General features: G+C 36.7%; 1 long non-coding RNA gene across 2 annotated transcripts; it reads right to left on the reverse strand.

The window, feature by feature from the left end:
* Positions 1 to 1941: 1941 nt before the first annotated feature.
* On the reverse strand, positions 1942 to 15196 carry LOC308194369. Of its 2 annotated transcripts, XR_013950484.1 has the most exons (4): positions 14649 to 15196; positions 9083 to 9229; positions 6340 to 6366; positions 1942 to 2233 (listed from the first exon to the last, which is right to left on the reverse strand). It is a non-coding gene; the product is annotated as an uncharacterized lncRNA (long non-coding RNA). The 2 variants fall into 2 exon arrangements; XR_013950485.1 differs by lacking the exon at positions 6340 to 6366 and having other exon boundaries at positions 14649 to 15005.
* Between the last annotated feature and the right edge of the window lie 8061 nt (positions 15197 to 23257).

Raw genomic sequence — 23257 nt, forward strand, 5'->3', positions numbered from 1 at the left:
AGTCTCTTTAGAGAGGTATTCATCAATACATTCATGCATTTACTAAATGCTTCTGAAAGCCTTACTTTCTGCTCCCACAACAGTAAGGTAGGACAGCAGCAGAATTTAAACACAAACAGATCACACACTCTAATGGCTTTCTAGAGGCTTACTGTGCTGGTGTTCTGGACCTGCCTGGACAGTAAAGCATCCAGAGCACTTTCTGTAAGAGAATAAAACCTCGCTCATGATCTTTCTTTTGTCTGTATATCATGTATTGTATACAAGCTGTCTTTTCTTCTTTCAGCTCAAGACAAAGGTGTAACAATAGTGTTATAAACTGTCTGCAAATAGGAGGCTTATAGAGCTAGAAATACAAGCACAATGATGATTTTTACCATGAAAAAATATTGGAGGTATATAGGTGGAAAATTATCCAAATCCTTTAGAATGAATGGAAAGATCTACTTTTTCTACTGGCAAAATATACATATATAAACTAATAATTTTTTCAGTAAATCAGAACTTTTTCCTAGGTGACTTTTGAAAGGAAAAAATAGTGTTCATATAAAATAAAGCTAACAAGATCTATTGAGCTCTGCTATGTTTTTTAGGTCTGTGGTATATCTAAACACTTCCAACATACACACACACACAACCAACCAACCAACCAAAAAAGGTGGATAATTACATTTGAAAAGGTAATTTTTTGTGTGTTAATTCTTGGAATGCTTGATTTTTTTTCTTCTCTTGTATACACAGACAGAACTTCATTGAAGCAGTCATTGATTTCCAGTCTTGCCTCAAGATCTGCCAACTCTGAGGCACATACAAGTGAATCCTGCAAAAGTATTGGAAACACTGTCAATTTTAATGTGGTATTTGTAATGATCTGAATAAGTGTGGACATCTTATTAATAATGCTATCATATTCATCAGTGATTTTTATAGATACAAATCAAATGCTCAGTGAACTATCTATTATACAGGCCATCTAAGCAACTGAATAGTGAATGCTTCATTTCCCTGGTAACCGTATGCCCTACTTGCTGTCACTGATTCTTCCAGAGGAACCATATTATGCTGTTGCATCAGCCAAATATAATGTAAAAGCACTTGAGAACACATGAGGGTCATTGGTTAAAACAAAAGAGAAAAGCATCATTTGAGGCTATTTAAAAAGCGAATAGAGAACTTAAATTTAGAAATGTCTTGAAGCCACAGGTGCATCTAATAATTATAGATAATGGATATCAGCATCTCTAAGCAATGTATAGCTCATTTTGAATGATGATTCATTCAAATAAATGACTATCCCATTTATACCAACAGGATTAATACAGGCATATTTGAGGACAGCTCAGGGCTGAATTGTTAATAGCAGTTGAAGCATTTGTGGAAAATAACATGACCATTCCAGTGGTCCACCCTACATCCACAGACAGAAGACATGAGTTCTGCCCTGCCCACAAGCCTGTTGACTTGGGCTTCCAGTTACAGCAGGACATGACCTGCCCTTACTTGTCCCTAGACAGATTGAGACAAATGAGCAACACCATGGTGTTGAAACTGGTTATAAAACCAACATGCTGAACAAGATGCACAAATTCATCACTTGGAAAATGGAAATCAGCCCGTTAAACTAGCTTTACTTCTAAATGATTTTTTTTCCTGTGACATAAGTTACTGAGTAATTTTTAATTTTTTATAAGAGCAGTTGAAAGCAAACCACCATATGCAGAGAGAGATTTTCAGTTCTTCAAACCGTGGATCAGTGTGCATTTAAGTTAGAGGAAAAAGTTGTTGTTAGTGAAACTAGAACTGAGTATTAAATCCTCTAAATTCTTTGAAATTCAATACATTTGTACATGGGATTGAGGGATCCTAGGAACGAAGCTAGTTTACAAAACTGGGTAAATACAGCTCAATGATTCTTTGAATTCATACAAAACAATTTCAGTGGAAGTTGGACCAAGGTACATTCTTTGAAGCATGGGAGATTACAACTGTAACAAATGTTTTGTTTTCTATATAAAATATAGTGGCTTCATGGCATTTGTTATCTTTTTACATATCTTTTATTACTCCAATCATTTAGCCTTAAAACAATAAATCCTACAGTGTATTTTTCACTGGAAGTTGTATAGAGTCATCTTAGGTTGTCCTGAATAATCATCCAAGTCCCTTGTGGTTCAACATGATGCAACATGTGAAAGCAAATTCTGTTGTCATGGCACCTCTCTAATCACTAAACCTGGATGAAAAAATGATAAAAAATAAAAATCAATTTAAGCCTATTTTAAGCACTCTGATAGATATTTTGTTCTCTAAAACTGAAAAAAAGTAAAGTAAGAAGTCTTACTTTGTTAAGGAATTGGGGATTACTTTGTAGAATGGTTTTGCCTCCAGTGTTCTTAAAAGACAAGACTAAACATTTAGGTAGAACAAAATTTCTAAAAATAGCTGGGAGTATTCCTATATTGACATTTGTCTACAGTACTCAAAAGCATATTGCTTATAATTTAGAGAGAACAGTGTCTTGCCCATTTTAGAATAAAATGATAAAGTTAAGAAGGTTCTATCATCTAAGTGGGAGAAGGAAGAGATTTCAAATTCTAATCTGTATGAATTCATGATTTGAATACTTTAAGAAAGCATGCGTCAGTAGATTATAATTGTTCAAGTATGATCAATATAGTTAAATGTTTATTTAATGGCACAGTGAATTATCAGTCAAAATAATAATAATAAAGGGTGATCTTAGTTTCTAGGCTGAAGTTATTAGAAGTATCAACATTAGCAACAACTAACATTAAGAACTAGAATCGCTTACAGATCTAGTCACCTATAATATTCTGTTCTGCCACTGAAAGTGTACTGTTGTGTAGGAAGAATAGCTACAACTCACTGGGCAGAAAAGCCAGAACAGAACAGCACTGGAGCACTTGCTAATGGCAAAATCACTCTCCTGACAGGAAGGTGGGCAGGAAGACGACATTCTTTGGAGAAAAGGATGGGTAGTGGAGGTAAAGCTGAACACCCACATAAGAAAACGATACCGAGTGTTGCAGGACTATGTGCTTTTATTTCTAAACTGTGATGCTAATGCAGAAGTAAGGACCATCTTTTGTACAGTGTGAAAAAAGTCTGTGTAAGCTCAGCTAGAATGGTTGCAGACCCAGCAATATAGCCATACATTGAAGCCTGGATGTGCTTACAGTCCTGACCGTAGCATCTCAGTGAACACAGCCCTGTGTCCTGCTTTTCCTATAAGGTGGCTCTAGGCAGCCCACTCCTCCATTTCCTCTACAGAAAGCCTACTTTCCTACGACTGTGTTCCCCCTCTGTTCCAGGTATCCTGAGTACTTGTTGTGTACAACTCCATTGCAGGATGGAATAAGTGCGCACACTTTTTTTCCCCCTCAACATTTCATAGTTGCCTTTGTATTGAAAAAATATTAAGGGTTATTCTTTTTACTCAGAATTCTGTTCTGCCATTTCCAGAGTCAAGTGTCAGTAACACCAAAAAAACCCTCATAATTGTATTTAAAAGCAGGCAAAGAAACACCTGTTCAGTACGTGTCTGTGAGCAACCCTGGTTGACCTGAAACCTCATTATGATGATCCCCTTTTTTCTAAGCAGCAGACAATGAGTATTGCTAAATGGGCTTCATGTTGCCTCCACAGAAAGGGCCAGTACAGCCTCAGAGCCTGTTTCATTTTTTAAGATTGCTGGGGGAAACTTTCTGTGCTGGTGGAGAAGCAACAAACAATTGAAGGCACTTCTATGGCTTGGACCACAGTAAGAGTGTTCTTGAACATATGGGAATTCTTCAATATCTACAGCCTTTGCCTTGGAAAACAAATGTACTATTTTTGACTGGGTTATTCAGATTAAACCACAAGGAAAGGAGAAAAAACAAACAACCCAACAACTCATCAATGCTCAAACCAGCGTAAGGGATCACAACAGCTTGGAGGCAAAGGAGTAGATCCTCTGCAAGCACAGCCTTGGTTTTCTACACCTCCCAGGACCTACTCTGGGAACCAGTCATATAGTTTGATTAAGACAGAGTGTGTCAGGCTCTCACAGAGCAGGAAGAAACCCTGAGGAAAATTATTGTAAAATAAATTTTCTTGAATTCTGTAGAAAATTGAATTCATAGAGCAGTGGCTGCAGTGTCACCTTGTTTTCAAAGGAAATGTGTTTATTATATCAGATTATCTAGAGCACTTAGAAAAATCTAAGGGGGATTAAAATGAGAGATCAATCTGTAAAACAAGACTCAGTACTTGGAAAATAATATTATGTACCTCTATTTGTTATCGTTCAGAGTTTAAGTAGACATTTGGGCTTTCATATGTGAAGTAATTCATTCTTGGATTTCTCTCATTATCTCTTTCCTTCCACATATATATGAGAAGGAGAGAAAGTTAAGTTTCTTTAGTCTCAAAACCTCTTAAATTATTCAGCCATATCCAATGTTGTAATTAAAATGTGCATGGCATCTTTTTCAGCACTGCAATTTATTTTCTAGTAGCAGCAATTAATTTCAAATAATCTCTACAAAGGAGGATAGCAAAATCTGCTAAATGATACTTTAAGCAATCTCACACACCAAAAGTAAATCCCTCTTCTTTCAGATTTACTGAGTTTTTATTTTTCACTCTTTCATTTGCATTTTCAAGAAAGCCTAAAAGTAACTGTTTCATAATTCATTGTAAATCATCTGAGACATTCATCAAACCATCATCTGAACACAAAGCATGCAGATCTGAGAAACATGCTGCAGGTAGAGTAGAGGACAGGTACAAGAGAAGTACAAAGATAAATGAAACCTGAATAGAAACACACAGATGTCAAGGCAAAGCCAACTGTGTTGCTGCAATATAAACAAATTTTCTTCCAACAAACGCTTACACAAAACTTTGCAAAGTATTTTTAGCAGAAACTGAGGAACAGAATTTACACACAAAAACTACCTGCCTGCTCAACTCAAAGGCTCCTCTAGGTTTGCAATCAGAGAATAACAGGGAGATAAAACTACCAGTTATACCACTTTTATACTAAATTTCATATATTCTATATGCCAAGTAAAAAGCAGTTGAAGCAAACTGGAATGGCAAAGCTTTAGATCAAAACATTTTTAAAAACCATAGTCTGAATGATTTAAAATTATGTACACTGATGATAAATTGTCTCAAAATAATCTATAAACAGAAAAAGTGACTAAATATTTCCATAAAATTGTTGGGTGGAAATAATTCAATCAGCACTAGAGAATATTCCTTTGATCTACATAGCTTTTAAAAATGCTTTTAAAAGTGAGTACGAGAACATCTCCCATAAAATAATCTGTGGGAATCATTTTGGTCATTAAGACACATTCAGTGCACTTGGACCACAAAGTGTCCCATTCTTCAGCTGAAGGAGATACAAACATGAAGTCTTTCTACAGTAAGAATAATGTGGACTTCCTTGGGATTGTGAAGAAAATGAAGAGTTAGGGCTGCATCTATAAAGAATTGTAACTATTCCTTTAAAGATTTTTCCTGACTAGAAAGAAGCATTGCCAGTCAAACCTAATCTAAACACAATCTTCTTCCTAAAGTAAGCAAGTAAATCTGTCCACTCAAAGCTGATTTTGCTTCCACTCTTGAAACATGCTCAGCTGTAATCAAACAAAAGATGTTATACTGAATTTCCACTTGGATAAGGATTCAATTTAGACAGTGTGTCTTAGATAGACTGTCCTAAAGATAACCTGACTAGTTATTTTCAATAAAGCAAGAAGCCCTAGTATTTCATCAGATATGATACGACCCAAAAGAAATTCTGTGAAACTTTTAACTTTTTATGAGATGTCAGTGCAAGTTCGAGCACAATTTGCAGGCAATCACTGAACTTTAAGACCTATATCTATCTGCTGCCTACCTTTTTATTTTTCCAAGAGTCCTTTTTATTACTTTTTTTTTTTTTTTTTTTTCTGTGCATGTAACAAACTGAAGTTGAAGTCAATTCAGAACAGTAACAACTTTGGTCTTCCATTGATAGTGATTTGGCATGGGTTGTTTATGTTCCACTTCCTGAATGTACAGACATTGAAAAACTGAAATCCTGATTTGCTTCAATTATGTTATTTTTTCCTCACTAATTAAAATATTACCATGTATTTAGCAATCTAGATTGATTTTAAAGATATATAAATTAATAAATAAAAAAATCTTCCTTTACTAGGACTAGCTGGAAGATTATACCTTGATTAACATTCAACTGGCTTTTGAAAACACATGAAAGAATAGGGGATTTCATATAGGGCTTTCTGCAGCATACACAACACTGAACCACACTTAACTCACCGCTTAAAATGGCCAGTCTGAGATCACCTAAAAACATAAAAAAAAAATCTGTTTCAGGAAGGGAGACACCTCCCCATGGGTGGTGATAGCTGAAACCTCTCTTGGTTCTGGTGACAAAAAAGGTTGGTGTATGCTTTCCACTGTTTTGCAGTTAACTTTAAAATTGTTTGTCACATGCTACCATCTGAACTCTCTTTGGGACGTATTTTGTATTGAATTTTTCCTCTGTTGAAGCAAAATGATAGAAAAGCCCTCCAACCTCTCACCTCAGCACCTTCTCAGCAGTCCAGCCTAGAAAGCAAGCCTTTATCTCTTTGCTGCATGCAGCCGTTCCACTGCAGCTCAAAGGCCGGTTGGAAATTAAGTGCAGTCTTTTGGATACTGGTAGCAGAACACCTTCCCACCACATCCTGAGTCACACACTGTATGCTTCATGCTTATTCACTGATTTGAATCTGATTTGAATGGATGTGCACCTATAGACTTGTAGGTTATACAACTGTCTGTTGGTAAAAGTAACGGGCAGTAATTGTTTGAAATTTTCTACTGCGGTACTGTCACTGCTGTGATTCCCTGCTTTTGTTTATGTACATCAGAAACACTTTCCTGAGGATAACCTAACCCCATCTCAGCTTTAAATTTCTGGTTTCTTACTTGAAAGAACTCATTTTAGATAGAAAATGTTGAAACACTTCACAGTGTACACAATGGGTCTGCTCAGCTGAGGGCATGCCACAGTTCTCAAGAGCTCTCTGTTGAAGGACTGAACTGAGCAGTGTTTATACAGCAAAGATTTCCTTTGCTCATCTCCTTGCATTCCTGGGTTCCACCTTCCCCATCAAAATTTTATATTTTCAGAGAAAATTCATTTTGGAGAAAGAATTGCTGGGTGCAGAGCTTCAGAGTTCTCCACAAAGACTAGCAGCCATATGCTGCTATATGTCAGCAGCCATACTGCAGGCATCTCCTTTCACATCTCCCCCTGTGTATCTGATCTCTGAGCTAGATAAGCCATGTCTAAGTCAGAGGAGATGGGGAAAGCTGGTTAAATTTTCATGCAAATTTACTCCTTTAACTTGAAATGTTGTCAAATATGACTGCTAAATGCTATGCACATCTGTTCTCTAGAAACTGGGAAGCATGACACTCTTTGCTAACTGCTAACACCACAAATGCCTTGTTTATTATAGTGGATTTCTGTCTAATTCATGTCTGTAATCTGAAGGATAAAATTTTAAGTAATCAGTGCTCTCATATTCCTTGGCTCTATTATGTACTTTATGTATATACTGTACACAGATAAATATGTCTGTGCTGATTTTTCCCTAGTGATTGGAAGAACTATTCCTGAAAACCATTGGCTAAAGAACAAAGAAAATACTGTGGCTGAAGATACTCTGCAACATTAACTCCTCTTTCAGGGATGCCTCAGTCACATGCTTCCTCAGGTCAATACTAAAGAGACAATGTAGTCAAACTAATTAGTTTGGTTGCTTGTGAAGAATAGGGGTTTGTTTTCAAAAGCAATGAGAAACTTACAAATTTCATGACAGCAGACATATCTTTTTAAATATGCTTCTCAGGTTTTGTGCTTTGGGAAGTCTTCCTAAGGGAAAGCCTTTTTGCACAGCAACAAATAAGGGAAACAATATCAAATGCCTCATCTAGTAGTAATAGAAGGAAAATGAAGCGGGGAAAAAGTTCAAACATTGTACAAATGTACAATGTAGCATACTACATTTGAAAAGCATTCTTACAAAGTATGCAGGGCGGATGTGGTGGTACAGTAATAAAGAATTAGCCACACTTCTCATTAGTTCCCCCACCCCCCCCCACCCCCATGGAAGCAACAATTTATCATATCAATTAAATTTACTTTTCTCAGGTAACCCCCAAATGATGTTTGTTTGCGCTAAAACATTCCTTTTTACTAATATAGATAAGAAATTAATCTGCAAATCAGTAACATGAATGAGAAGGTATGAACACAAAGGTAAATTGAAAAGTTATTTTTTTTTAAGACACTCACTAGACAAAAGTGATGGTTTGTTTGTAAGAAACAGTATATCACTGTACTTGTGCTTCTGTCCTGTGATCATCTTAAGCATGTCTGTTTTGTTGTGTCTTCCTGTCACACATCCCTTGCATACCAAAAGAGTGCTGCACCAAGATTTCTTTCCACCTTTCAATTGGTCAATCCTATGTTTATCTTGGCACTCCCAAGGAGGAGAAAAAAAGACTTTAGTCAGTGGGAAGAAGCACTGCTCTAGCTGTTTGGGCTTTTGGCCCATCACCAGGGCCTGGCAATCCTCTGCTTGCTACACCCTTCCACCTATTCCACCATTTTTTCTTGACATCTTTCATCCTTGGGTAGTTGCCCACATGGTGCGGTATTCCTGATATGGTGCACATAGTATTTATCTGCAGATTCCAGTGGACCCAAAGGTCCTCTTTGGATAAGTTCAGTCATTTTCTGCCTCTACAACTGGCAGACGTGCAGCACTTCCACAGGAAAGCAGATTATTACCAACACTGCCCACAGAACTTGTTTTGTCGTCAACCACTCTTCCTAGGAGAATGTGTCACTGGTGCTGCATTGTACTCATCTCTCTTTGCCTGGCCTCCTTGAGCCTGAAAATTCTTTAACTCTGCTAGTGTGCATGGGGAAACAACTGGTTGTCTTTCAGCTTTAGTAATCCACATTACTTCAGTTAAGAGGATGTGGATTTACTCTGTGACATACCTTGTTTACAAGCACAGACAGACCTTGCCTTTCAGATCAGGTTACAGTCATGCCATTTTGGTCTTCTTTCTCCTGGAGAGCCTTTGAGATTGAAGTCATCTGGAGTATTCATTGCTGGGTGAATAGGTTCAGCAAGCACAGTTGTGACTGGTACATGAAAAAAATTTACCTCTAAGTACAAAGTCCGCAAGCCATGAAAAGCCATTTTACAATCCTGCTAGTCATATGGTACTGTGAATGTTACATACCCATTCATGTAGTGTATGTATTACTCGAGAGTTTGTGTTTTGGTCTCATAAATGAAAAGCCTTTCATCTAATTTCATCTAGGCTAATTATTTACATTTAGAACAATAAACATAAATATATATTTACAACTATGTATTTATGCAATTCCCAGAACTTAGCATCAACACAAATCCCAAGTCACAACTTAACTTTGTTTCTCTAGGAAATCAACTTTATTATCCAAAGTATAAATCACTTACTACATCAATATTTTCCTGTTAGGAATAAAGTATACATCTCTTATGGTGGTAATATTTCTCATATCAATCTACATGCACAAAGATGTACATCCAATATTATCATGTTTCATTAAAGAGTTTGGAGCTTCCTGTTAGTCTCTTAAGTCTACTTTTCAACTGAACACAGCTAAAACTGCATTGAGTTGAAACATAAAAGTCTTCCCTACCTATAACTTCTATATGCATTAAAGAATTTTTTATTCAAAGCACAATATGCTTCCTTAAACATGCAAACAAGATGAGTCAAGTGAGAAAGAAGCATCATAAAATAAATGATGTGACTGGCCTGAAGCATTTGAGATTACAATTGAAAGATGACATTTTTAGGTAGAATCTTATAGCATCTGCAGTGTCTAAAAAGAATAAGATGTAACCTGGCAATGATAATTCTTAAAAGAATCCTATATCCCTTTAAAATTGCTAAATTGTCTTGTCAGTTACATGCTTGCCTTATGTGAGCTGACATTACCTAAAATGTTTAGAGAATATTGTTGTTCTTACTGATGCTTTTTTAAAAACCTAATCCTGCACGTGAACAAAAAGCTTTGTCATTAGCTTCAGAGAACACAAAACTAAGCCATTATATGACATTGTGTGTTATTTCCAGTGTCCCTTCTACTTTCAATCCTGTGATACAGAAGCTATTCCTAAATACTGTATGTAAACAGCCACAGGATGCTTTTTTTTTTTTTTTTTTTTTTAAGATTTATTACAGTCTATTCTAAGCATGTACTTCAAGTACCTCTGTGTCTAAACCTTCAAGCCTATATTCTTGTAGAAATTGTAAGACATTAGTCTAGCAATGTTTTACTGGAAATTATATAAATCCATAAAAAAGATTTGCAGCTAAAGAAGGTTTAGATTTTATGCTTGCACTCAACACATAAGAGAATAAGCCATCTGAAGCATATCAAAACATTTGTGGTACCTTACCAAACTCCTAACCACCATCCTACTTCCTCCATTACTGTTAAGTACATAAGTGCAAGTTCATTGTCTTTCATCTACTCATACGATTTCATACCCCTCTACCTGAGCTCACTGCCATTAGGGTTCTTTCAGAGGTGAGCTGACCAACATGTACCTACTTAGCCTGCAAGTAATTGGCATGTATTTAGCTCTCAAGTCTGTTACTGCTATCTCAGACCTGAAGAAGGATTTGCATGAAAGACAGTTTGTCTGATAAAAAACTTGTTACTGCTATGTACAGTTCTTGTCTCACATGAAATTAGCCTGCATTACTTGTGTTGATTTAGAACCTCCTTCAACTTCAGGCATAATTTTTTTACTGTTTTGCAAGTAGTCTAGTAATTTCTTTACATGCTATATAGAAGCATGCTCCTACCTATTAAATTTTTAATTCAGCAGTGTCCACATTAAGAGAAACAGAAGAAAAAGACGACCAGAAATTTTCATCTGGTCTTTCCTGGCAGGTTTGCATTGAATAATATAAAAATAGAGCTGAATGGATAATTTATGTATAAGTGATTCTGTTTATAGTTGCTCAGACAGAACAGAGGTCATAAATTGCTTGAAGCAACATTTAGACTGCCTGTCCTGAATAAAGGACACTTAAGTAAAACTCACTACAGCAGGGATATTTTCTTGTATCTAAAATATCGGATAGACAAGAATATTATAAATATCTACTAAACAAGAAAACTGATTTTTCTGTAAACTCCTCCTAATAATTTACATCTATCCATGTTTCTTTTGTCAGTCTGGACTCGAACCTTTGATGCAGATGTAGTCTATATTTTTGCTATATGATTATTGCAGTACTAGCACAAGGTAGCTAATATTAAGAATGATTGAAAAACTACACTTCTTTAAATCTAAAACCTAAATATTTATAATTTATAAAGAATTTATAATATTTGAGTTGTAAATAAAAACTAGCACTTCATTATGTATGGAAAAACAATGCTACATATGCTAAATTATACAATTCCATTTAGCTGGTGGTATCAAATGTTTGTCATGATTTTGGTAGTGTTCAACCAGAAAAATCTGCTCAGACCACATATCTGACTGGAGAGGAATTAATTCTTGTATAATGCTTCAACTTTTATTTTGTTCCTACAGTACCTCATTTTATACCACTCCTCACCAATTATTCTGCAGTATTGTTCTTTCGAATTAGGTTTTAAGATCTGAATCTCAAGATCAGAACTCAAGCATAAAATACATGGAAATAAATTGTAATTAATCATAGGGCTGTGTTCATTTAGATTTTTTTTTTTTTTGCTTTTAGACACACCTGAGCTCTTTTAATTCAAAGACCCTTTTATTTGGTAGTTACTAAGTAGTTTGTTTAATACAATCAGTAGTGGTTTTATTTAGCCTTGGAGATACTTTTGGCTTTGGGCATTATGGTCTAAAATATCCAGGGAAGGGGGAAGACTGTGGTGACAGCTATAATTATGAGATTGACCTCATGCAGGCTTCATTACTAGACATTTCCGAGAACCAAGAGGAAAAGTAATATGAGAGCTGTTCACATGGCTAAAATGCTTCATCAGCATCCATCAGCTAAAATGTAGAGAGAGAAAGCTTTTCTTTTGTAAAGACTGGCCACCTTCCAAACAAATGATTCCACCTCCAATCTACTGAGAGCTGTTGCCCAAAACATATTTCATTGATCAAAATTAATGAAAAGCATATTATATTTCCCATATAGAGGAACACTATATGGAAAAAACTCCAAGCTACTCTAAAAATCAAATTTTGTCCTAAGCCAAAAACCTATGAGAATTTTGGTTTTTAAAGCCTCCAGCAGCTGCTGTGACACGCAGTATTTTTGGGCTGAGTTCTTTGGAGCATGGCTCTGTCTTGGAGTAGTTTTCACATGGCATGGTAGAGATGGGAACTAGCAAGTCTTGATAAACCTATAGTTTGGCAGTCTGAATTATTGACATGTTAGGTGTTTCATGAAGCACTCATCTCACATTTAGGCACCTATTGCCTCCTGGAATCCAAAGTCTCCTGATAAACACCTTTTCTTCATATATAACGCATAGATCAAGTAAGAATAAGATATACTAGACTATCAGAAAGCTATGCCATTAGCAAATGTTAAAGAGAAAACTAGGAAGTATCTTGAACATCTTTCCTTTGGGGCTTAAAAAATGACTTTACATATCTTCTGTATCCAGCTGGATTATGATTCCTTCTCCAGCAGACAAGACCATACAGTTTACAGAGCTCCTCCACTACACTTCTGAGTTGCTGTCTGGTTGAGTCAGAGAACTGTGGAGTTTTAAAGTGAATCCCACTAGACAACTGGTTGTCTCCTACATTTTCTGCTATACCCACACTAGCTTAGAAGCAGTGGAGAAATGGTCTGCTTTTGGGTGGGATGGTATTTGTTATCTTTACAGAAGTATTCTTTTTGAAGAGTAGTTGAAAGTCATGATCTATGCAACTTTCTTAAAATTTAAGAATTACTATTCTGCATTGAAGTCTGATGAATTTGAAGAGCTCTGCCCCTATGGCACACACAGCAGAGTATGTGCCCAATATTGCTTTAAAAAACATGCTTCTATGTTTTTCAGTACAAAGCACTGTGCACCAAAGTTTATTTTCATGACTCATTTGAAGCAGAACACCTCTTATGCAGTGTAGAGAGCTGAACTGTGCATTTCTATCCTTTCAAATATCAGAAATCCTACACAAAATTACTCTTAGAATCCCATTATCATGCTGAAAATGTAATCACCAGTAGATCGCTACCTTAGCACAAAATTGAAGTTTTATAACTTAACCTTACAATATTATAAGTGGATCACCCTGAAAAATATATGCAAGCAAAATATGATGAAAGATATGTTTTAGAGCCTTTATGAAATGAATTGGAGAGGGGTGTGCTGGTCTCTACTCCCTGGTAACCAAAAACAGAATGCATGGGAACATCACAAAGCTGCACCAGGGAGGTTCAGATCAGATATCAGGAAAAATTTCCAGTGTTAGACCACGCTCACAGTAAAGAGCAAGCTTCATAAAGAGGTGGTTGATGCCCCATGCCTGTCAGTGTCTGAGAGGCATTTGGATAATGCCCTCATTATTATAAAGCATATTATTATGTTCCTTAACTTTTGGTTATCCCCTTGAAGTAGTCAGGCATTTGGACTAGATGATGTTTGAAGGGTTCTTCTAAGCAAACCGTTCTATTCTAACTCAAACTGAAGGCAGTGTAGTTAGCGTCTGCTCTAGAGTTGCGCCCTTTAAAACTTTTGTCTGCTGTGAGACAAAGCTTGATTTGTAGACAGTCTGATTAATTCAGCAGAATATTCCCTTGTTGAAGGATAGTTAATGTTGTAGAAAGTATTTAACTTTTTTCCTGACAACTACCTAAAACAAAGAGGTATGACAGTATTATGTCAATCTAGGAAGTATCACTGTCTTTACAGAGCAATAAGAAATTTTCCTAATGCCTAATATAGGGAGAAAACTATTATTATGTTTCCTAAAACTACACAAAATTTTGCTTTGATACATTACTGGTCAAAGCAACACCTACAGAAGTAGTAACAGCTGCAAAATTTGTGGAGAGGAAGATAGGCTGCAGTTGGTAAAATTACTGCTGTGCTCATCTTAAACAGTTTTGTGAAACTACTCCAGCAGTTTGAAAGTTTTAGAGGATTTCTTCTGTGTGTTCTTTAGAACTGAAGATTTCTGCAAGTGTTTATAGTTGCTACTCTATCATCATATTCAGTCACCATATAAGCTGCCTACAAAATCAAAGTGACCTACTTGGAAATTAGTGCCTTGCAGTTAAAAAAAAAATTTTTTTTTTTTTAATTTATGAAGAAACTAAAGAGTCAAACAGATTCTGTACTAGTACTGCTTCAAAACAGCAGGTCCAAAAGCCTCCATGGGAAAATTCAGAGTATATTCCCTGCCTCCTGTAAAGTACCTGCAGGGTGTGTACAAGAGGGCTTCTGTGCCCTAGTACAGCACAAGCAGGTTTGCTCCACAGGGCTGGGAGCAGCAGAATCACAAACTAAGGGCAAACCCAGCCCAGGCTGTGCTCTCACTGACCTAAGTGTAGTCCTGCAGCATCCAAGTTGTGTGCTGAAAACAAGGTCCATTGACTGCCCAAGGCACTGCAAGCTGATGACTGATGTCCAGGGTCCATACAGGAGCAACACAGGAGGCAAAACTACATGGTGGGTCCCAGACTCAGCTAAGCAGAACTAGAAGCTAGCATGCTTACACCATGACTCAGGAAATAAAGTGATAGAAGACTTGAGCTTAAATAGTGCCCCGGACCTATAGGCAGAGAGCATGTGGGTCCCAGGTGAGGTTGCTCAGGGCAATCAGGGCCTCTTGGTGACCTCTGGGCCCTGCCAATGCTGGTGGTTACTCTGGGCCTTCTTCCTGCAGCCAAGCCTGTTGCCTCACCCTGAGTCTTCCTCCCATCTCCAGGAACTAAATGGAGCATTTGCCCAAAATGCCTTTTAGAATGTACAGTAACAAGCATCAAAACACAAACTTTTAAGCAGATACTTTTTTTTCCAGATGTATATCTGAATAAATCACCTTCTCCAGCTGTCAGTCACCTTCCACCGCAGCAGGATGTCTGTGGCAGGGAAGAGACATGAACCTGGAACCCCCCAGGGTGGTAGCTCAAGCTCCTCAGACATAAGCCAGCTCCTTATTATATTGGGACATTTCATTATTTATTGCTGTGAGATAAAGCCACTGTAAGTAAGTCTGAATCATTATACATAACCTGATGCTTTATTGAAGCTACAGCATTTTAGCTTTGACTGAGTCTGATCTGGGACAATTATGACAGGATTTTTTACCTTTCTATCTAGGGAGATTACTAGGTAAGCTTCAAAAATGAAGAGCAATGAATTTATGTGGCTGAAGTTCAGATGTGAATGTTTCTTTTCCACATCCTTTACTAAAAGGTCATCTTGATTAGTGCTCTAAATTCCAAGGTTAGCCTTTTAAGGAAGGAAGATTGCCAAAACGTATGAAAGTATACCACTAGAAAACTAAATTATCCTCTTCTCATCATCTTTGGAGAAGATGGATAACACTTCACTGCCTGGATATTTTTTGTTTATGCTGCAAGAAAAATTAAGCTTGCATGCTGTATCTGTGTCTTCCCCATCACAACCAATTCACTGTTGACAAAACAAAACACTGTTGACAGAACAGAAAGAGACTGGAATTTCTTTTCTTTTCTTTTTTTTTTTTTTTTTTTAATTTTACTAAAGGAAGTAGGAAGAAACTGGCCATTTGTAATACTTCCTTTGTACTAGCAAATTCTTGTTAAAACATAAAAATTAATACACCTGTATGGCAAAATGTGGGAAGACCTTGTCTGAGGGGGATCAGCCTCCACTCAGGTGTTTGGATCATAGCTGTAGCCTTGTATTTGCTAGTAATGGTAGCAGTGCCTGTGCAGTATAATACCTTCACTACATTCTTACAGTCCCGTTTCAAGGAAAAACAATCCCCATCTTCCAGTGCAAGACCAATTTATCCAGGCTGATTTTGGAGATGCAGAAGTATGGATGCAACTATAGTATATGTCAGTAAAAACATTGCTCTGCTGAAGGGTATCATCTTGCAACAGCTTTGTAACCTATTTGGCTAGCATAGTGTTTGTTTCACATATCTAGATTACTGTCAGCAAACATGGAGATGCATTTTTTGGTCATAACATTCATGCTCAAAATTTGGGGTGGAGAGTGGAATGGTGTGATTTTCTGTATCATCTTATGGGATCATCTGTCCTCCTCTAATAGCTTTTGAATATATTAGCCAATTTCAGCTAAATGTGACCAAGGGGTAGAGTCCCAGCAATTCTGTTCCTGATCTACTGAGAGACAGGGAAAAAATGTAGTAATTTTCATTCAGATATCAGCCTGCTGATTAAAAGCTGCATGTCTATCCACCACGCATATCTCTAACCCTACCAGCACAGGTGTGGCAAAGATAAATAAGAAACAGGAGAAGAGGCAGAGGGTCTTTAGGGAACTTTAGAGAAGGCAGCAAGAGACATCAGAAGGTGAAGAGAGTTTTTTTTTTTTTTTTTAATGGGAGGAAAGTGACGAGTCACAAATCTTCTGGCAACCCAGATATGTTAGTTACCCCACTCACAAAACAGCTTGTTTTCCATGAAATGACTGATGAACCATTCTCATCACAATTAACAATTAAATTTCAATTAAGTATAGAAAAAATGTTCTTTCCTAACTGTAGCCACATGAAGATAATTTTATTGAGACTGATTAGCTGGTGGTGGAAATGCAAGGGAATTTGATAGTGCTATTCATTTGTGCAGCTGTACTAATGTATGCTTTTTTTGTACATTCATGATAACCCATCTTTATATTAGTTTCTACTCCTATGAAGATGGATGGCAAGAGTCAGAATGACAAATCCTGGTTCTCTGACTCATTGCGAATGAGAATTGCACTCAGTTATCTGCTGTAACCTTGTTGCAGCAGAGATTGTCACTCTCAGAGTTACACAGATCCTTCCGGATACAGTGCTTCAGACAGAGTCTGCTGAAATAAATAAGGAGAGTCTCAAAGGTTTTGATTTGAGCCTGTTTTATCAGTTCTCTAGCCTTAAGGCTAAAGACATTTTCTACTATACTATTTCCTTGCTTTTGATAATATTAAGAATGTAGAAACAGAATAAGCAGACAATTTAATGAGTGTAATTTTAATACTAGTAATGCAGATGTTTTCCAAAACAGAAGCAGAAGCTAAACATAAAAGACTAAAAGACTTCATAATTTCCCATAAATTATTAACAAGTTATTATATTTAGCTGGTAGGACATGAAAGTTTGCAATTTTCTCAGAGAAGTTTGAAATTTAAAAAGTAGTTTAAAAAAAAAAAGAAAAAAGAAAGAAAAAAGATAAACCTGCTTTATATAATTAGCTTATATTTGGAATTAATTACCCCCTGATGCCTGGCTGGAACAGTACATGTCTGTGTAATTTCTGTACAGAAAACAAAAATCAAATATATCCACAGAATTTGTTGTTTTTCTTTTTTTTCCTTAATATCTTTTCCAACATCTTTTTTCATATCTCTCACTCCATTGTTTTCTCTATGATTGTGTAGACATGTACTGTATAGAGGCCTAGTAAGAGTAAGAAGAAATATAATTTTCAGGCATAGTTCTTTATTTCCTTTCATCTTCTGTAGACTTAAGTAGAAAAGTGATTGAAAGGAAGCTAAAAACCTGCCTGATTTAGAAGTACCTCATTTTGCCAACTTTCTACAAGTTCTAGTGATAAACTGGTCCAGTGCTCTAGTGTACTGCTAAGTTGTTTCCAACTTTAGATGTAATTTAACATCTTGATATTTGGAGATTTATCTTTCTATTTTCACGTAGTTTCTCTCTTGCTCTCCTTCTCTCTTTCTTTCTCTCTTTGTTTTTGTATCTGGATACTTGCATTTTTCTGTATAAGATCCAATTTCACAGTGGAGGTTACGTGTAAATCACAGTCAGTTTTAGCTCTCTTGTGGTCAGTGAGTCAGCAGCCAAGCAACCAAAAAGTTTTCTAGCAATGCTCAGATAGCCTAAATGGTTTAACATCCTCCTCATTTGCAGACCTTTGTGAGGAAAGATCTTTATCCTATTGACCTATGTATTTGGTTGGCACAGGAAAGACTTTTCACTTCTCACATCTGATAGGACAGGATTCCAAGCACTAGCCAGGATCCCAGGTTTTGTAGGTTTAATTTCCCTATTGTCTGGTATTCTTGAATTCTTCTCCTTCTCTTCCACGTAGTTTGAAGCTTCTCCACAGTTCCATGGTATGTATTTCTCTCTTGAAGAACAGCAGCAATAATATTTTATATAAAATAAAAACTCAAAGCTCTTTCACAGAGGTCATCATGCATCATTATCCCCCTTTTACATATTAGAAAGCTAGAGCACAGATAATAAAGACTTGCCTTCGATCATAAAAAATTCAGAGGCTAACTAGAAAAAATGTGCAACTCCTCATTTCCAAAAGTCTGCCCTCAGTGATGAGCAGTTATCTACATAAATTCAGGTTTGCAGGTCTTTTTTGCTGCTAACCTGACCAGATATATGAATATGATACAATGGTAAATTCTGTGTATTAGGTAAAGAAAATAATTACAGTAAATTTTATTCTTGCGCATGGAAATAGTTATTAATTTAGGTTCAGCCACACATTATGCATGGATTGCAAAATAGATTCATTTCTGATAGAGGAGTGATATTTAATTGAACTGTTGTACATTTAATGTAGCTTTGGGAAGTCTGATGAACAATTACAAAAGATTCCATGGGAATTTTGAGACAGAAAGAGAACAGGAAGAACAGATGCTGCACATAGCTTCAGAAAGATATTGAAATCAAATGATTTTCATTGTGCAACAATAGTAAGGCTCATGACAGATTTTTTTTTTCCTGGTTAACAGACAATATACATAAGTGCCAAATAACGCACATTAGTACAGAAGACTATTGGATATGCCTTTAAATATCTGAACCATACATTCTGTACAGTGCTCTATTTCAAGGAAATGAGTATTTTTAAGTCAGCAAGCAGGAGAACTAAAAATATAATGTTATACTTTTTTCTCTGTTTTATAATTTAGGCATTATATCTAAGAAAAATAAAACATTTGATGTATCTACAGTTATTTCTTCCTCATTTAATTTCTTGGTGCTGAAAGAATCTGTCTTCTGCAAGGTATGCTTGATCTTTAGTGTCTGATGTAAGCATCCAAAAAAATTGTAGCATAAGACCAGAAAAGGTCAAGTCCTTTGTCATGGGGACCATATTGAACAGTGTGGCAGTTTGGTTTTATTTCTGTTTCAGAAATATGCCTGAACTTCAGTAGGAATCTCATAATCTGATAGTAAGGACCATTAAGTTTAGTGGGGACCAATGGACTGCTTGGTTTTTCTAGGTTGCCACCTTAAAACATCTCTCTTCTTCTAGCAGAAAAAGACGCAGGCTGCTAACAATGACACAAGCTCTAGGTCTAGACTACCTCTAGTCTGCTAGTCAAATAAGAGCACCAAAACTTTGAACTTTCACATTTTGAACATTTGCTCCTTAAGCAGATGATCAAAACCAAAACAAACAACCAAAAATAAAATAAAATAAAATAAAATGAGAGACCATGGAAAATAGTTGATATTCAAGAAAGGCCTTTATCTTCTTTGAGATCTTTTTTAAACAGCAGACTATATGCATTAGTGACATTTTTTTTTTTCATTTTGTTTGTTTAAGAGAAATAAGAAATAGTCAGCTTTCAAACACATTTCTAAGTTCATAAATTTAATTTGGTGTACTGGCAATAGTTTAAAATGAGTCTTATTTTTATGGGTATGACTTGCTGCTGTGTGGAAAACTAAATTGTTACTGGAACCGAATAAACACCACATGAATCTTTAAATACAGTTTCGAACATACTGTGGTGAGGTAAATAAACTTCATAATTACTGTGATAGATTAACCATAAAATCTTGTTAGGATACCGTTTTATACCCTTACAGGAAGCAACACAGCCAAGTACAGTTATCAGGGGTTTTATGGGAAATCTCAGTTTTGCATAATAAATTGAATTCTGAGCAATGGTTGGAAAATAGATGAAAATAATTTTACATGGGATATTCTTGTCTGCATTAGGACAATTTCATGAGGTGGTCTTCAAGGGCCAAGTCAGTAATAAATGCTTCCTGAGTTACAAATTACACCAGGATGTAGGCATCCTTTCAGACCTCTCCATGGTAAATAAATAGCTAACCCAGCAAAACAAGAATTAAGAATTATGCATCGTCATATATTTCAGCGTTTGCTTCACTATGGTGGCCACTGAGTGATGCCTTCAATGCTGCAACATTTTTCTAAGAGAAAGCAAATGCAAAAACCTTGCTAAGATTAGAAGTTAATATATGAGACAAGTGCAAAAGTCAAAGCTGAATGCTGAGCTCCACTGATTGTAAATGAATTTAATCCTTTAAACCTGACCTGTTTTTCAGTGTGTGGAGCCACACAATCCAAACAGTTTGCAACATCCAGTTCCTGGGGGTGCTGATCATCCCCCCATGACAGGAAGAAAATTGGCTGGTAGCTTGACATCTCAAATCCCATGGACCCACCAGACTGATGTGAGGCAATCCAGCTCTTTTAGGTCTTAAGACAGATGTGGTTCACCACAAGGGCTCTCTGTGATTCTCATGTACAGTCTGATCCTTGCTCCTATTAGAAGTCACCTCACAGATTAGTTACTTAAGTCTTACAGTAGATGCAGCCCCTCAGTGGCCTCCAGTACTTTGACACCTACAGATATTCTGGCAACAGTTTAATTTCCTCACAAGAGCATAAAACAAATCAACAGAGACATAAACAAACTTTTAACCAGAGTTTCAAGTGCAGAATCACTCTTTCTTCAAAAGGTATGTCAACTAAAAGATTTTAAAAATGGAAAATATCTTACTGTAGCTCATCCTTCCCATTGCAGTCTTGGGAGGATGATTTGGGAAGACAGATTTCCTCGACATTCTCTCTTCGCCTTGAACAAGTACAGCAGAATCTCATGGCTACTGTTTTTCATCATTTTCAGAGCTCATCAGTGATCTCCAGTTTATTATCAAAAGCAGTTAAGTGATTAATCTCCCTGCCAGAGGAAGAAACTGGACCTACGTTGGCTGATTCATAGGCACTTGTACAACCCAAGATATGCAAAAGATGAGCACCAGTAATTCCATTAATTTTTGAAGGGGCAAACAGATCCCCAATGAGATGAAGGCTGAGGAGAACTGCAGACAGATGAGACCTCATGATAGAGCAGATGAACAGCATGAGGCTGTGGATGAGAATGACCACTAACTCCATGACTTCTGCAGAGCAATATATCATCTACCGGGTTCCCTGCATCTAGTGATTTCATTTGAATTATGGAGAAGCTTCAATGCTGTGCAGAGAACATGCAAGGAGTCAGTGGGAGGCAGGGATAAGAGAAGCGATGACTAAAACCCCTGGTAAATCTGTGCCTAATAATTAAACAGGAAAAAAAAAGGGGGGGAGGGGGGAAGAGAGGGGGAGAGAGAAAGAGAGAGAGAGAAAGAAAGAATGAAGGAAGAAGGAAAGAAAGGAAGGAAGGTTTACAATTCTCGGTGCTTATGAAGGGTGGGTGTAGGTTTTCATGTGGGCTTTGGAATAAAAAAAATTATTAATTTCAGAATGGGTTTTTGCCAAGCTTTTCTTGCAGGTAGCTCGTGTATGCAGGTTTTGGCATTTTCCTTTGAGGCACATAATTCCTACACAGACTTAATAGTGGCTTAAGCATCCCCATAAAGAAAAGGGAGAGACAAGTGTCTAAAATATGGCTCTGTTTTTCAGGTCTGCATTGTCTCTCTAAGGTCCCAGTAGTCCATGCCCTACTTCCAAATTAAGGAATAAGCTCTGGCATCCCTTTGTATCTGCTTGTAAATTAGTTGTAAGTACAATTTCTTCTAAAATGTGTTATAAATGTCAAGTGCTGCTATGGCATTTGTATATCAGTAAGAATTATATGAATCATTATATTCTGTAATGTAAAATTACTAAAACGTTTTAATGAGTATCTCAGTTAAATCTCTGTATGCTGTTTACTTTATTATCATTTTAATTTTACTACTTTCAAGACCATTAAGTAATAACAATTATAGATTAGGTAAGGTAAGATTGTTATGACTCATTGACCCAACTTGTAGAGGAGCATATAGCTGGCTCTAAAGTTCTAGGAATCTGAAGACTAAGCTATTAAACACCAAAATAGATCCTGAGAGGTCCTTGCAAAATATCCTGAAAACAAAAATATGAAAGCTAAGCAAAGACTCTTGAACTTTGTAGACAGCGTGCACACAGATGTCCTGAAAATAGTCATTCTCTTCAACAGACTGAGGAGGCACATGTCATATGATCATAATGGAGACGCATATGTTTATACAGTGACAAAAAAGTAAGAAAATTTTGATGCAAAAAATACTTCTGGCTTCACCTTGTGCTTACATTGTAGGCAAAGTTGTAACAGAGTAGGACAAAGTGGGTCCTCTTATGGCAGCATGAAAAAGGGGCAAAGATGCTCAGGTTTCCAAGGATGCTGCTGATAATACACTGGAAGAGAGGCCATAGATCCCCAGAGGCAGCTGGAAGGTGTCCAAGTCAAAATGAATGGAGAAGTGACTGTGAGACAGCAAAGCAGTTTCTTCAGGTGCCAAAGTACCAGTCAGTAGAAACAAATATTCTTGTAGTTACCACTCTTTCCCAGTGACACAAAGACTTGGCATTAAAATACGCATGAGACAGGAAACATTTTTCTGGAGCATTTACAGAACTTCCCCCCCCACCCTCATGCACACACACACTCACACATGCTGTCCTTACCTTTTTGTTTCAGCCCCTCAAGTTCCCATTACCATGCTGTTACACAGAGTTCAAGGCAAGACAAGGCCTACTGTTTAACTAGAGGAGAAAATCGCAGCCAGCTGCAGCCCAAAAATTCATTGAAGGGTTCTCTCTCTCTCTTGCAATTGTTCCCCTTAGACCGCTTTATTCTTTTTATCCCCATAGAACTACAAAAAGGGAACAGTATTGTCATTTCTCCTAAGATAATCCCATTGCAAATACCACTGAAAACTGA

This window comes from Anser brachyrhynchus (genome assembly GCF_964034855.1).
Source record: "Anser brachyrhynchus genome assembly, chromosome: 4".
Classification (NCBI taxonomy): Eukaryota; Metazoa; Chordata; class Aves; order Anseriformes; family Anatidae; genus Anser; species Anser brachyrhynchus.